Source organism: Vicugna pacos, chromosome 3, assembly GCF_048564905.1.
Source record: "Vicugna pacos chromosome 3, VicPac4, whole genome shotgun sequence".
Taxonomy (NCBI): domain Eukaryota; kingdom Metazoa; phylum Chordata; class Mammalia; order Artiodactyla; family Camelidae; genus Vicugna; species Vicugna pacos.
This window is the reverse complement of record NC_132989.1, coordinates 7,048,305-7,065,045: the sequence shown is the minus strand read 5'-3', so window position 1 is coordinate 7,065,045 and position 16,741 is coordinate 7,048,305. Positions and strand designations below refer to the sequence as shown.

The 16,741-nt window shown below is 42.5% G+C and overlaps 1 protein-coding gene across 4 annotated transcripts in view; it reads left to right on the top strand.

The window, feature by feature from the left end:
• Positions 1–16,741, top strand: part of ADRA1B (adrenoceptor alpha 1B) — a 281,409-nt gene that overhangs the window by 175,147 nt on the left and 89,521 nt on the right. Inside the window, exon 1 of one of the 4 annotated variants that reach the window (XM_072953260.1) lies at positions 541–854. The exons of the other annotated variants lie outside the window; for them this stretch is intronic. The gene's annotated coding sequence lies outside the window, so the exon portion shown is untranslated. Of the gene's footprint in view, positions 1–540; positions 855–16,741 lie in introns of those variants that run through there. 4 annotated transcript variants of the gene reach the window in all.

The following is a 16,741-nucleotide window of genomic DNA, read 5'->3' as shown; positions in this document are numbered from 1 at the left end:
TCTTCAAAGGAAGTCTTATGAGCAAAGTTCAGTATGTAAATGAGATTAAAGCCGTGAGGAACGCCCAGGGTGCCTCTGAGTGCAGGGCGGGAAGCCCTGATTTAATTCCTCCCTCTCATTTCACAGATGAGACGATTGAGGTGCCATGTCTCTGCTGACACCATGAGTTAGCGCTGGAGCCAAAGGCAGCCCAGGAGAGTTGTTAATGGGGGTGGGCGTGACTCTGAGCACTGGCTCAGTGTCACCTGGGTAGCTTTTGCTGAGAGCTGGGCTGCTCCTTCCCCAAGAGTGACGGGTAGAGAGCATCATCCGGTTGCAAAGTCATGACACCTCATCGTTCTCCAAGAACATTAGTGATTAAGTCTGTTGTCATTCGCATCCCATCTCTTCAGAACCAAATGTTAGCAGCGACTGGGGTTATTGGCACCGTCCACTGGAGCCATCGCCCTCATCGGCTTTCCACATCTGCTGGACAGACTGTCATCTTGGTTGTGCAGATTTTACACCCTCCCGCAGAACTGGGTCCTCTCTTCCCTGGAAAGGCATGCCAAGCAAATCTGGACAGGGTGGCCAGGAGCAAAAATCCTGAAGAACTTGAAAACGCAAGTTTCTGCGAGAAAGCCAAGTCTGAGGCCACTAAACTGGAATGAACTCACGGTTTGGACAGAGAGAAAGACTGAGATGTGGAAGGAAAGATTTCAGCACTGACTTCCAGGAGCTTTTGGATTTCCTGTGGCAGCGTTTGGATCCATGCAAGGCGCCCACCCCTCTGAGTCTAGGTCTCTTGCGGCCAACACTGAGAACTCCCAGCTCAGCTGCCTTCCTTCCAGTCTTGACATCAGTCTGAAAACCAGGTAAGGCAGCCAAGGCCCCCACCAGTTTCACGAGTGCAGGAGGGAGATCCTTCCTCCAGAGTCTCTCTGGAGCACCCAGGTCTACCCTCTGCTGACAGAGGAAGGAAATAATAAAGGAATGGTTTAGTGTGAACCCCAGTGGAAATTAGCTCTTTATCTCAGTCAGTTCTCCAGAGAGGAAGGCTCAGTGGATCACTCCAACCGGGGCAACTTGCCAAACTCCTCATTTTCACAGATGAAAACTTGAGGCCCAAAGAAGAAGTGACTTGCCTAAGATCTCAGTTATTTCTAGAAGATCTGTGACCCAAATACCCCTTTTTTATTAACTTCTAGTCTAGTGCCTTTTTTCTATACTAATTTTAGGTAAAATCTACCTTTTTTCCTTTAACTTTGCCTCTGTTCTTTCTTTTCTTCTTTCTTTCTTGCTCTCTTTCTCTCTTTCTTTTCTTTTCTTTCTTTCTTTCTTTCTGTCTTTCTCTCTCTCTCGTTTATTTATCTCTGTGCCTGGCACATAAACTCTCATCAAATATTTGTTGGATGAAGGATTATAGGAATGTCTGAATGAATCCCCCCTCTGAGGGAAAACTTGGGACTTTTTTAAAAGATGACAATTTTTATCCTTCAGAGATCTTCCAAATGGAACAAACATAATCATATTGAACAAACTGCATTTCTTTAGTTGAAACATTGTTGATGTATGATTTTATGTTAGTTTCAAGTGTGCTCTTAAGTGGTTTGACATTTGCATATGTTAAGAAATGATCACCACAATAAGTCTAATAACTGTGTCCCCATACAAAGGTGCCACTGTACTTTTGACCATATTCTTCTATGTATATGACATCCTCGTGGCTTATTTATTTTTATAATTATAGATTTGTGCCTTTTAGTCCCTTTCACCTTTTTCGTCCCTTCCGTGTCCCTCACCTCTGCAACACCGCCCATTTTGTTCTCTGTATACGTGATTCTGTTTTCATTTTGTTTTGTCTCTTTTGTTTTTCGGATTCCACATACAAGTAAGATCATATGGTATTTGTCTTTCTGATTTATTTCATTTAGCTTAATATCTTCTAGGTCCACCCATATTGTCACAAATTGGAAGGTTTCTTTTTATGGCTAACTAATATTCCATTGTGTGTGTGTGTATCACATCTTCTTTATCCAGTGATGGACACTTAGATTACTTCCATATCTTGGCTATTTTGAATAGTGCAGCTATGAACATTGGTGTGCTTATATCTTTTTGAATTAGTGTTTTTGTTTTCTTCAGGTAAATACCCAGAAGTGAAACTGCTGGATCGTAGGGTAGTTCTGTTTTCAGTTTTTTCAGGAAGCTCCATAGTGTTTTCCGCAGTGGCTGCACCAATTTACAATCTTACAACAATGCATAAGGGCTCCCTTTTCTTCACACCCTCACCAGCACTTGTTATCTGTAGTCTTTCTATTGGTAGCCATTCTGACAGGTGTGAAGTGGTATCTCATTGTGGTTTTAATTTGCATTTCCCTGATAACTAATGATGCTAAGCATCTTTTCATGAGTATATTGGCCATCTGCATGTCTTCTTTGGAAAAATGTATATTCAGGTCCTTGGCCCATTTTTAATCAGGTTGGGGTTTTTTATGTTAAGTTGTATGTATATATTTTGAACATTAACCCCTTATCAGATACATCATTTGCAAATAACTTCTATTCAGTAGGCTACCTAATCATTTTGTTGATCATTTCCTTTGCTGTGCAGAACATTTTTAGTTTGATGTAGTTCCATTGCTTATTTTTGCTTTTGTTTCCCTTGAATAAGGAGACAGATCCCAAAACATATTGCTAGGACCAATGTCGGAGAGCATCCTGTTTATGTTCTCTTCTAGGAGCTTTATGCTTTCAGGTTCTACATTTAAGTCTTTAACTCATTTTGAGTTTATTTTTGTGCATGTGTGAGAAAGTAGTCCAGTTTGATTCTTTTGCACATAGCTGTCCAAATTTCCCAGCACCACTTAATAAAGAGACATTCTTTTCCCTATTGTATATTTTTGCCACCTTTGTTGAAGTCTAATTGCCCATATAAGCATGGGTTTATTTCTGGGCCCTATACTCTGTTCCATTGGTCTGTGTGTCTGTTTTGTGCCAGTACCATACTGCTTTGATGACTGTAGCTTTGTTGCATGGTTTGAAATCAGGGAACATGATACCTCCAGCTTTGTTCTTCTTTCTCAAGATTGCTTCAGCTTTTGTGGTCTTCTGTGTTTCCATACAAATTTCTAAATTATTTGTTCTAGCTCTTTGAAAAATGTCTTTGGTATTTTGATAAGGATTGCATTGAATCTGTAGATTGCCTTAGGCAGTATGGTCATTTTAACAGTATTTATTCTTCCAATTCATGAGCATAGTAAATCTTTCCATTTGTTTATGTCATTTTCAATTTCTTTCATCAATGCCTCGTAGTTTTCAGAGTACAAGACTTTTACCTCTTTGGTTAGATTTATTCCTAGGTGGTTTTGATGCAATCATAACTGGAATTATGAAAAATTCATTATTAGTGTATAGAAATGCAGTATACTATTCTCTAACAATTTCTGTATATTAATTTTGCACCCTGCAAAACTGAGTTCATTTATTAGTTCTAGGTAATTCTCTAATAATTTCAGTAAATTAACTTTGCATCCCGCAAAATTGAATTCATTTATTAATTCTAAACTAACTGACTGACAGAAGATGTGGTTGCTAAGTGGAGGGTGATGCAGTTCAGAGTTCAAAACCAGAAGGAGTGATGGAGAGTAAGCGGCCTTTGGCAGCAGTAGAGAACATCACTGCATCAGCGCCTCCTCGAAGGGTTCTTAGATCCCTCCCCATGGCCCAAGGCAGGGAGCAAGTCAGCAAGAAGTTGCCTCATGGCAAGGCTGAAATTATTTCCACTTCTAATAGTCCATAATTCAGTACACCAATTGACTAAAAACTCGGATATCTCTGTTACTGACTACAATCGTGTCTACACCCTCCAAATGCTTAGCTTGATAAGGTGATTTGAGGGGAGAGGAAGGGGCTGTTTTGATCCAAAACAGCTACAGTGATTTCACCTAAAAAAGAAGTTTCTAGACATCAGTCTGTCTGTGTTGCAGCGTGAGCCTGTCTTTCTTTGGCTTTCCCTCCGTATCATTAGCACTAGAGCCTCGTGGAGCAAGCAGTTGCTTTCACTTTTGTCGATTTAAAGTTTGCTATTTACTAGCCATTCTTTTCTTTTCAATAAAACAGGCTAACTGTAAACATTTTTTTTCAAGCAACACAGACACTAACAAACAAGAAAATAAAAATCACTGTCAACATTTTTACAAGCTTCCTTCCTTTCACTTCTTGGACTCTGTCACCCAACATTTTAACCTCATCCTGGTGCTTCCAGTACCCTAGAAATACCTCCCTTTTTTTTTTCTCCCGAGTTAAGCAGTTTATGTGCATTGTAAAAATGTAATTCATTTGACTGGTTCTATTATCCCCTCTTATCTTCCCAAGTAAACACTGAAATGAATGTGGTCTTCTGAGTTCAGAAGGCCTTCTATTATTACTTGATAAAGATTGGTTGGAAACGTTCCTTCTTGGATGGCTCTTCCGTGGAACTAGGACACAAAGGGATGGGGAAGTTCGCCTCCAAGAGCACCGAGGGCCTGATTCTGGAAGCAAATGTCGCCGCATTTACAATGCCCAGACACGGGTCAGCGGCTGGGGCAGAGTCTGCCCTTCCTCTCTTCCTGTCCCCCACAGACCCAGGTGTTGGGGGGGGGGGAGTCCCAGCCCTTCCCCTCCTAGAGCCTTTCTGCTTCTCCCCTTCCTTTCTGGCTACATCCTGGAAAGTGTGTTGCTTGGGCTGGCTCAGTCTCCAATGAGATGAGTGATTCATGTCCTTTTATCCAGCATATTCTTTGGGTACATTGGGCCGAGCTCTTTATGCTACCTCATCCAATTCTCACAACACCTCCATGATGTGGTAATTATTATCCGCATTTTACAGATTGGAAACTGAGGCTCAGAGACTTCGTGACTTGCCCGAGGTCACAGAGCTTACAAGTGGCAGAACTAGTTTTCAAATCCAGGTTTACCTGATTCCAAAGAGCAAGTCTAAAAAAAAAATACAGTGATTGTTTTTTGTGTCTTTACTGTGTGCCAAATACTGTGCTATATGTCTTATATACTTGCTCTTAGAACTTTACAGCAAATTGATGAAGTAGGTTTTATTCTATTGTTGGGAAATCTGAGACATATAGGGGTTAAGTGACTTGCCCAGAACCACACAGCTTGTAAAAGGCAGAGCCAAAGAGCAGTCAGGACTTCTTTTAACTAAAGTATAGTCAGTTTACAACATTGTGTCAGTTTCTGGTGCACAGCATAATGTTTCAGTCATACATATACACACAGATATTCCTTTTCATGATAGGTTCTGACAAAATATTGAATATAGTTCCTTGTGCTTGTTGTTTATCTATTTTATATATAATAGTATCTGTAAATCCAGAACTCCCAGTTTATCCTTCCCACCCCCTTTCCCTACTGATAACCATAAGTTGGTTTTCTATGTCTGGGAATCTGTTTCTGTTTTGTATGTAAGTTCATTTGTGTCATTTTTTTAGATTCCACATATGAGTGATATCATATGGTGTTTTTCTTTCTCCTTCTAGCTTACTTCACTTACTATGATAATCTCCAAGTCCATTCGTGTTGTGGCAAACAACATTATTTTATTCTTTTTTATGGCTGAGTAGTATTTCATTTTATACACTCCACAATTTCTTTATCCAGTCACCTGTTGATGGACACTTAGGTTGCTTCCATGTCTTGGCTATTGTATACAGTGCTGCTGTGAACATTGGGTGCATGTATCTTTTTGAAATTCAGGATTTTTGACTCCTAAGCCCATGCTCTTAACCAGGAAAATACAAAGTACCCTCCATCCCACTGGTCAAGGAAAACTTGTGCATGTATGGAGTTATAGTCTAGATACTGTTTTGTAACTTGTTTTGCTTGTAGGTAAGGGTAGTGGGTTTTCAATCCTTACCTTTAAACTTGAAATGACATGACTCAATCCTGTTCCCTTAAGCCAACAGTTGACCCCTGCCCCACCTGGTGGTCCCGCTACTCCTGCACAGCCCACACCCTGACCAGCATCTCAACCGTCTTGCCCTCTGTCACACCTCCACTCGTCCTGTTGGTCTCACCTTCAGGTGGTCATCTCACACCTACCCCTCAAATGGGATACCGCATAAAGGCTCGCTGACCAGACCTCAGATTTCAAACAAGCTCTCATCCCTGTGATCTAGCCAACCCTGACTATTCTGGTGAGCATCTTGCCCCATCCAGCCTGCTACCCAGTATTCCAACCTTTAACACAAACCCTTGCGTTGCCAGCACTTGCCGCCTTCCCAACATTAGCTCTGGTTTCATAAACAGGTCAGCAACAGGAATTCCAGAGCCCTTGTGGTTTGAAAATAATATCCAATGTTACCACTTAAGTAAGGAGATGAGAGTTTCTGGGTAGAGAGGCACGGACTACACTATCCTAAGGTTGGATTACATCTGTCGCTGTGCTTGAGCTAATCTCGCTGTGTGGCTTTGGGCAAATCACTTCCACTCTCTTGTCATCAGTTTCTTTATCTGTCACACAGCACGGGTAGAAATAGATGGTCCCAGGCCCCTGCGAGCTCTGAAATTCTATTGTCTCACGATTAAGGAAATGACAGGCTTCATAGGTATTACTCCCATCAGCATTTTCGTTGAATCATCAACCAAACTAATGAGGCCGTTTATACAACCCAACTGCCAAGTTCACTTGGGGGAAGAAGGGGAGGAATCGGAGCCGTTGGACATTCCAGGACGTGGCGGAGGGCCAAACGTGAAGTTGGTGGTAGTGTGCTGGCCACAGTGAAAGAAAACCGGGGGGATTCTCACATAAATGAGGTGCACTTTGAAATGACCCAGCACTTTCAGTGAGTAGGACAGCCATCTGACACAAGCCAACATGAAATCTACCTTTTTTTTTCTTATGTTTGGGTTTGTTTTTTTTTTAAGATTGGCTCAATCTCTTGTTTTTTTTTGTTCCTTATGTAATCTTGTGGGATGCAGCGTCAGAAAGTCATAAATCATTCATGGTGCTCTGAAAAACATCACTTGTGCAAAGCAGACACAACTTAAAATGAATTGTGAGAAGTTTTTGCGTGAAACCCAAAGGAAAACGTCATGCGTGTGGTTCGCAGCCCACACTGACCACTACTTCCTGCGGTCACTATGTGGCTTGGTTATTTGTTACGGCCTTCGTGTGCTTCATTTTAAATAGAGCCCGAGTTAAAGATACAGCCCGTCACAATTGTACTGATTCTTCCAGGAGTCTTAGAAAAGGTGTTGTAGTCATGGGGTTTGTGGGGACAGTTGAAGCTGGCAGGCTTTATTTCCTGCTTGAAGAAACCAAGAAAGCCCCTCTTTGTCCCAAGATCTCTTTTTCAATGTGCCCATCAGTTCTGTCCAGAGTTAATTAAATTCTCTTTGGAAATTGTACTCTTCCCTGAAATCCACATACAGAAACACTAGTATCCCCCAGCAGAGGCAACCCCTGAAGCTAACTCTCAAACATTAATAACTTAAATAAATTGGTTTAGCTTTATAATTTCGAATGTGGCAGCTAGCTGTGATGAGGTTTCTAATAAACAAACAAATTATGGGAGTTTTTTTTTTAAACCTCTTTTATATTCATTAACTTATTCAGGCTTCACAGAAGGCGCAAGGAGGGGTATGTGCTTATTCATTAATTCATTTCTTCAACAAGCATTGTTGACCATCAAGCACCATGCTTGTGTGCTAACGATACGGGCAAGATAACTTGCTGCTTACCTTTGAGCCACTCACAGTGCATGGAGTGACAGAGAGGTAGAAATCATTATAGAGAAACAAACCAAAATGAATTCAGCTCCCGAAAGTGAAACGCTTTGCCCTGAGTCAAACACCTGGAAAGTTCTGGAGCAGGGATTTCCTCATAGGCCTCCCAAGTCTAAATTCAGAACACTCTCAAAGAAATCCTGTAGCTCTTTGTAAATGGATGTTTTGATGGGGAAACGTGAGGGGAAAAAATCTCCCAGACTGAGATCTTGTCCCTTAGAAGAATAATCTGTATTAATTACCTTAGGAGCCAGTGAGCAACCAGCAGAACTGAGAAAGAATCCTCAGCAGAACAAATAAGGGAAGCATTCCCATAGGTCAGGTTCACAATTTCTCCCAGTCAACCCAGAAATGATGTCCTGTCTAGCACGGTACCTGGCATTGGGTTAGTTTTCAAAAAATGTCTATTTACTCTCTGTCTAATTGAACTCAAGTTAGTCATGTGATCACTTGTGGCTGTTTACCAGATGACAGACAGTTACCCCTCAAAACTTTTGCGATCTCAGTGATGTTCCTCAGCATGGGAAAGTCTTACACTATCCTCAAGATCTTTGCTTTTTCCCGATCTTGAAAATCCTATTACTTGGCTCACTGTCACCGTTCTACTCTGACATGCTGAGACACAGTCTTTTCCCCATCTTCCAAGAGAAATCTGTACCAACTATTTTCTCAGGTTCCGAGAATTTACTGAACAACAGATGGTTATGGAGGGCAGTTATATCATACACAACCCAGTCCAGCTGATTCACCCTCTCACTGGTTCTACCCCTCCCTCTCCCTCACTCTCTCATATTTCCCACTTCCTTTTCAGACCAACAAATACGTCCTAACTCTTTGCTCAGGCACAGCAATGCTATACACCCGAAGTTTCTACTGTATCAAAGAGCTGTATCTATTATCAAAGAGCTGATCCCCCACCAAGGTGAATCTCTCCCTAGAGAGAATTCTCAGACCAACTGCTAAGACAGTGATATTCTGCCTTTCATTCTGCTTAAGACCAAAATAAAAAATGTAGACCCCTGCCTTTTGTTTTCAGCATTTCCTGTGCCCACACAATGGAAAGTGGAAGAGAGTTCCAATCATAATATAGTTTCTCAGTGCAAAACTAAGGATTGGCTTCACCTCGATCCAATGCCCAGAATATCCACCTGGCTTTGATTCTCTGGTGCCACAGGCTTTCTCCACACCGAGTGTGATGTGATATTTTCTGGGTCTGTGGCAATAAGCAACAGAAAAATAAAATCTTGAAACATCTGCTGGGTACAAAACACTATGCTAGGAACTGGGAAGAAGAAAGAATCATGGCTCTGTCTTCCAAGAACTCATAAGCTAATCCTTGGCACAAATTTACCATGTAATCTTAGGAAAAAACCAAGCTTTGGTTTCCTCATTTTTAAAATGATGGTGTTATAAACACCTACCTCATAGCCTCATTGCAAAGAGTAAATGAAATAACGCAAAGGGGAAAAAAGGCAAATCATGTAAAGTCCTTGGCTTGGTACGTGGCTAACAATAATAATAGAGGGCAAAAATATAAATCAGTACTGATTGCTGAATGAAACAGAAAACATACATAATATAAGGCAGACTTGGATAAGTTTTGGTTTTTTTTCCTTTTTTAAAAAATGTTATTGAAGTGTAGTTGATTCACAATGTTAGTTTCAGGTGTACAGCAAAGTGATTCAGTTATACGTATACATACATACGTATTTTTTCTTTTCAGATTCTTTGCAGACTTTGATAAGTTTTATAGGAGAGATACAAAGTACTAGGGTGATATGTGGGAGGGAAAGTTTCATTCTACTTCAAAGGCTTAAGAAAGACTGTTCAGAGTAGGTAGAATTTGAGTAAGACATGAAAAAATGAGTTGTGTTTGGACAACAGTCTTGGGAATTTCCCACAAGGAGCTGGTAATCGGTGTTGAAAAGTTGTGTATTTCTGGCAGTGTTCAGTCTTGAAGGATGATGATCTTGGCTCCTACAGGGAGTAAGAAACACTGTTGCAATATTCAGAAATGATTTGATTGGTAAAACTCTTCAAAGATTTACAGCTAAAATTCTACATGATGCCTATGCAGTCTGTGGGTGGCACAGAGGTATAAGACTGGACATTACCTAAAAGATCATCTTGACCAGTATTCATTAGATGCCTCAGCTGTTGCTATGGGTACAACATCCCTGCCCCAGCGTCATCTAATTATCAGTCTGCACACCTCCAATGACAGGGGATTCCCTGCTAATACAATTTTGACAAAAATTAACATGCTGAAAAAAATAACCAGAGGTGGGGAAATCCACCACGTTTATGGGAGATCATAGTAAGAAGGACATGGCTTCCAGAAAGTACAATTTTAGAAGGAACCTTAATTTTATTACTAGTTTGACCCTAAGCAAGCCACTCAGTCACTCTGTACCTCAGAGTACCTCTCCCATTGCTTATAGCTCTAATACCCTTAAACTTCTGAACGAAAGGGTAACACAGATCAATGTTATATTGTGGAGAAAACCAACTGAAATTGAGCATACAGATGTGTTTCATAACTTTTCGACTATAAAGTAAAGAGATTTTTATTGCCACTATTCAATCCCTCAATTTCAATTCAACAAGTAAGACATCAGTCCCCAGGAGTATAGATAAGAGTAAGCCCACCCTGCACTTAAATGTCTTGTATCCAGGTGTGGACACCACCATTTAATAAGGATACTAATACACTACAGTTTGGTCAGCATCTGGAGCTATTTCTAGGACAAAAGCTGTCATCTAATTGGAAATCTTATTAGAGCTGTTTGGGAGAGACTAAAATTCTTTTAAACTACTGAGGACAGGACAAGTATCCACAGGTAGGGGTCCCATGGAAGTGAATTTCAGCTTTGTGTAAGGCGGAGCACCCCAACAGCTAAGAGTTGCTCAGTTAGAAAAGTCAGTGAGTCCCATTAGCAGAAGCGTTTCAGAAGGAGCTGGAGAACCAGCTCTCAGAGTAGCTGTAGGAGACATTTCTGCAGGGTCTAGGATGTTAGCCCAAAAATGTATACATGTCCTCCCAGTCCTGAGTCCCGAAGTCCCACCGTACACAGTAACATTTATGATGGTTCATTCATTTGTCCAACAGATATTTAGTGACTGGTCCTGATGGCTGGGTTTAACTCTCAACTCTTTCTAGCTGTGAGCCTGTGGGCAAGTTAGCTTTGCTGTGTCTCAGTTTCCTCATCTGTAAGATGGGAATAATACCAGCTCCTGCTCATAGAGTTGCTGTGAAGATGAAAGGACATGCTTTGCGTAACGCACTTCTGAACAGTGTCTGACGCACAATATTCAGTCAATTAAGATCAGACATTGGTAGCAGTAGTAATACAGGTCAGGCACTGAGCTAGACACCAAATCACCAAGGTTAAGAAAAAAGACATGAATCCTGCCTTTTGTGAGGGTAAAGCCATCTGGTATATTTTTAATAAAAGGTATTAAATGAAAGTCAAAAATATAAATATAGCTTCAAACTGTGACAATTGCTATGAAAGGGAAAAAAAGGATGCCATGGTAGCATATGATAGAGGAGACGGATTCATTTAGATCGGGAGGTGCCGGGAAGAGTGCTTTGAGAAGCTGTTATAATACAGACATAACACAGCACCAGTGGTTTAAAGGGGTGCCCCTATGCCTGGCCTTATTTTGAGTCAGCAAAGAAAGCAAGCCAGCTACCTGCTAGGGTATGATGTCATCTGTCTGTCTGAGTCCCAATTTGTGTATCAAGCCTCACATCAGTCAGTGTAAACAGGTTCTCGATGCTTTGCTTACTAGTTCTCATTTGATTTTTCTCTAAAATCTGTAAACTCATCAGTCTATCCATCCATCCATCTATTCATCCTTCCAGCCTGTGGGGGGTTCAAAGATGTGTTGCTTCCAGTCTCAAGGATCTCTTATGAGGGAAGCTAAAATGTGTACAAGTTCCTATAAGGAGATACCTCAGGGAGATGGAGGGAAATGTTATGGAAATTTGAAGTAACTAGAAATTCAACACAGATGAGGGGCTGAAGGGAGAATTTTTTGGAAAGATGGTTTGTTGAAGCATGCCCAGAAATTCTAAGCAAAGTGAATTTGAAGGAAAATCAAATCTTATTCAGCATTTGGGTTCTAAAACCAATGCATAAAGCAAAAAAAAAAAAAAAAACCATGACTAGCTGATAAAATCCCTTCAGCAGGGGCCACATTGGAGAATGACATGCTATCTCTCAAGAAACCCATGAGAGCCAGTGTTTCCTGTAGTCCTGGAATCAACTGCTCTTAGCTTCAGGCGAGCATAAGATGAATATATGAGTTTGTTCTGAGGTGCTATGTTGGATGAAATGCATGAATTCTTAAATGCTGGGGTCACACAGAGTGTGAGGGCCATGGGGGAGGAGAGAAGCAGTCCTTGCCATGCCTCCTGCACCCTCCTGAGTGCACTCACTGTTTACTGTGTGGAAAGGGGCAAAGCCGTCCCCAGCAGCTTAACTATTAGCTCACTCTCACTCTCCGACTTGCCAGTCTTTCAGTTAGCCTACCTCTTAATTATTGCCAAGTTAATAGCTAACTTTGCATGTGTTATATAGAAATATGATGCATGTCCAACGTAACATGATAAAAGACCTGAGGTCAGCCAAGAGCTGGGATTTCAGGAAAATAGCTCACTGACACGACACAGCCGAAAGCTGGGGTCTGTATGAGTTTCCTCGGGCTGCCATAACAAACTACCACAAACCGAGTGGCTTGGAACGGCAGAAATTTATTCTCTCACAGTTCTGGAGGCCAGAAGTCTGAAATCAAGGTGTCAACAGGACCACACTCCCTCTGGAGACTCTAGGGGAGGGTTCAGTGTTTGCCTCTCCCAGCTTCCGATAGCACTGCGTTCCTTGGTTCGTAGCAGCAAAGCTCCAATCTCTGTCCCGTCTTCACAGGGCCATCTTCCCGGCGTCTCTGTGTCTCAGTCCTCTCTCTCCCTTCTCTTAAAAAGACATTAGGTTTAGGGCTCACTCTAAATCCAGGATGATCCACTTTGAGATCCTTAACATCTTCAAAGACCTCATTTCCCAATAAGGTTATATGCATAGGTCCCTGAGGTTAGAACTGGGACATATCTTTTAGGGGCCACCATTCAACTCACTACAAGTTTGGAGAAATAGAGTGATACAGCTGGAATGAAGTTCTATTTTTTTTCCTTTTTTTTATTGAAGTTTAGTCAGTTTACAATGTTGTGTCAGTTTCTGGTGTACAGCATAATGTTTCATTCATCCAAGTACATACATAGGTTCCTTTTCATATTCATTTTCACTCTAGGTTATACAAGATATTGAATACAGTTCCCTGTGCTATGCTTTGAATGCCAATTTCAAATGTCTTTGAGGGTTTAGTTCTTTGCAGAATTGTGATGATAGCAACCTTCACTTCAACAGCCGTTTAATCACCTTGTGCTTCAGAGTCCCCTCCTCTGCTTCTCTTCCACCATCTAACATCTTGCAGCACACCTCCCCTTACTTCAGTTGCTCATCAGGACCCCTGCAGCTCAAGAAGCCTTGACATTCTTCAGTGTCGGCTTTTCCATGTCCTAATCAAAATTCCCATCCCACATCCACATCCCGTCCTCTACACGAGTGATGGATAATCAGCTAAAGTAATCTTTGTTAAGACACCGGCTCATCGACAGAGTTAAAACTTACACACATCCCCCTCAAAGTGTGACTGTGTTGATACTATCTCCCCTCTGGGGAGACGCTGACAGGAAGGGGAGAAATGCCCTGACTAGCCCCTCCTTCTTGCCCCCAGAGACCCCACCGTTGGCCAAACCCAGCCAGAAGTCAGCCAACACAGGAGCCTGGAAACAACAGCTGGCAGAGATCAGCTCCCTGTTACACAGAACAGAGGAGGGAGGGAAAGGCATGGATCCCACGTAAGCCCAGGACCAGCACATATTATGCCCATTTTACAGAGTAGGACATGGAGCTCAGCAAATGTTGTTAACTGCCCAGAGTCACACAGCTAGTAAGTATTAATGTGGACTCTGTATACCAGTCTATCTGAATCCAAAGCCTGAGTTCTTGCTATGTTCTGCTCTCACTATATCTTAGACATTTCAGTTGCTTTGTCCAACTGGCCTTGCTCAAGAGATAGCTTGGGGTTCTGAGAGGCTGTTTCAGGACTATCCCATCATCAAGAGGACCTTCTCTGGGTTTGAGATTTGAATGTTGTGAAGGACACAGAGATGTACCACTTAGATCTCCCTTCGATGAAGGACTTGCCATGCCCACTGCTGTGAATGCCACCAGCTCACACAGAGCTGTCTCAGCCACCTTGCCCAAGACTGCCCTTCCCTGGTGGCACATGTCCAGTAACCGTGAAGCCTGGCTCTTTTGGACCCACTGTGGCAGGACAACACAAATGAACATTGCAGTTAGACTTTTTCCACCGCCCAGTCCTGTGTCCTCTTCTGTCCAGAGGTGTTGGTCCCTAACACCACAACTTATCTCCACACCTGCTCATAGAAAATGCAACATATGATGAGTGTTTGTTGTTATTAACATTCTCATCCTGGCCCATAACCCCTCCATCTACACATACTAGTTGATAATGTAGCAACAGCCATTATAGTGGAAGCAATGGGGGTGGTGTCACCCCCTTTCCTCTTAGACAGTCTACAGGCGTCTAATCCTGCCCTCTCTGAGATGTTTATGGTTTATTTAGACTGACAGGCAACTGGAGACACTGTCAGATGGCGTGGCATTTGGTCATTTTCTTGATGTTCATTTTTTGCTAAAATGAATCACCAGGAAAGCATTTGATCAGAAGGTCTATGGAAACACAACCCCAAGCTCTTTAACCTCAGCTCTTGTTTCTTACGCAGAGGGCAGGAAATAGCTTCTGACCCACCTACTATCTTGAAGGTGGGGACTGAAACACATCCTAACATTCCTTAGCACTCCTGGATGTCTGGGTCTACCTGGAAGTAGCCACGGCTGGGCTCTGCCTCTCTGCTTCACGTTCCGTCGAGGAGCCCAAAATGCTTGGAGAAGTGCTGACATTCACTGATTTCTGACTGCTAGCCCCCTTGTCCACGATGAAGGGGCTTTTGTAAGCCATCAAGTCCACCTCTCTGCCCTTGAAGAAGGACCCCCTCTCCAACACATCCATATTTTTTCCTTTAAAATGAAAGAAATTCCATTTTTTTCTTGGCTATCCAATCAACAATCAGCTCCCGAAGTTCTGTAAGACTAGCTGGCCTCCCCTGCGTACTGCTTTCTTCCCTGCCAACTAATTCCTGCCCCTAACCTTCTGAGGTGTCAGCACAGCACCCATTATTCATGGCTTCATTGGCATTTCTTCTCCATCCCCAAGGCCGGTGGTGACTCATGCCGTCGAAGGGCATCTCTAGGCTGTGCACAGTGCGCTGCACAAAGTCCATGTTAGCTCTTCTCTGATGCCTTTCAACAGAGGTGAAACTTTTTAATTTGATAACATAGAGGCAAACATGAAGATTTCCAAGTTTGTAGACTTAAATTAAGCCACCTTCGTGAGTCATGCAGGGACCCAAGGACTCTGGACTTGCTCTGAGGGGATGGAGTCCCCAGGTTCGTTTAGCAAGGGTCTAAAAACAAATGTCTGTAGCCTTCACCCACCAAAGGGTATGCGCTGCATTTGAACTTACCCACCCACCAAAATGCTCTTAGCACAGAGGAGGAATGATACTTCACTGCAAGCCTCTTTCTACAGGCAGTATCTTTGGATTTTCCATGGGATAGTTTTATTTTGCTTAAAAGAACTGACCATTTATTGGGCTAAATGGAACTGAGGAGGCTTGAGCTTGGTTAAAATGTGTGTCTCCACAGCACTAATGAAATCACAGAGGATGGCGACTTCCTAGGAGGTGTCATCCAACTTCCTAGCCTTAGGCTGTTTGGTAGGATAGATTCTCCTCACTCCCGTGCTTAGAGCCTGAACTGTAGTGACGTGTGGATAGGAGAAGGGGGCCTCTGGTAATGGGACGTAGTGGAGAAAGTGACAGTGACAGTACCCATGCAAAGAAAAAGTTTATCCTGCGGGGTAAAAGTCTGCTGTCCTGCAGATGTCCCACCTAGATGGCAGGCACCAGTTATGCCCTTTGCCCTCCCTTCCCCCATCCTGTGTCTCCCAGCCCTACGTCACCCAAGCCCACAACCACAGCCCCACCCAACAGCAAAGTCCACGGGAACTGACTGATGGCCCACACTGAAGAGCAAGCCCGGGAAGAGATGGAACTCTTGGGTTAAAGCCAGGTCACAAACGTGTGACATCTGGCCTGTGCATAGTTCTCAGATGTGTTGATTTAGTCTCTGTAATACCTTTCTTTAAAAATGTAAATGCACGCATAAAATTGTGAGATGCCACATAAAAATACAGTTTTCCGATTTCTCTTGAAAAATAAAACCACTGACCATACCATACTAGCGCTGGTGCGTGGCCATCACGAGTTAGAGATGGGTAACCAACACCAGCCCCTTTACAAGAAGTGCTCACTCTCCAGTTTGCTTCTCGCACACAGGGCCTGTTTCACCTTTCTGTATCCCTGCCCTGGTGCCTGCAAGCTTCCAAGACTAAGTCTCTTGGGTTAAGGCAGAGAAGAGAAAGACAGAAGGTCAAATGAGAAGAGGTACTATTTGTGTAATATATATCCATGATGTAGTAGTTCAAATGCTTTGGGATACACACAACAAAATATCTGGCTATAAGTTGCTTAAACAGTAAAGATTTTTAATGCTTTAACAGAAAGTCTACAAATTGACAGATGCAGGGTTATATCAGTGCTCACCAGTTTCAAGGCTCTAGGTCAGCTTCTCTGAAATGTTCTTGACTTTCTCCTCAATGTGGCAAGGTAGCTGCCACAGCTCCAGCCACCACATCCTCACCAACAACAGAGAAAAGGAAAGGGGGACCAGAGTTTCTCCTCTCATGTCTTTCTCTTATCAAAGAACAA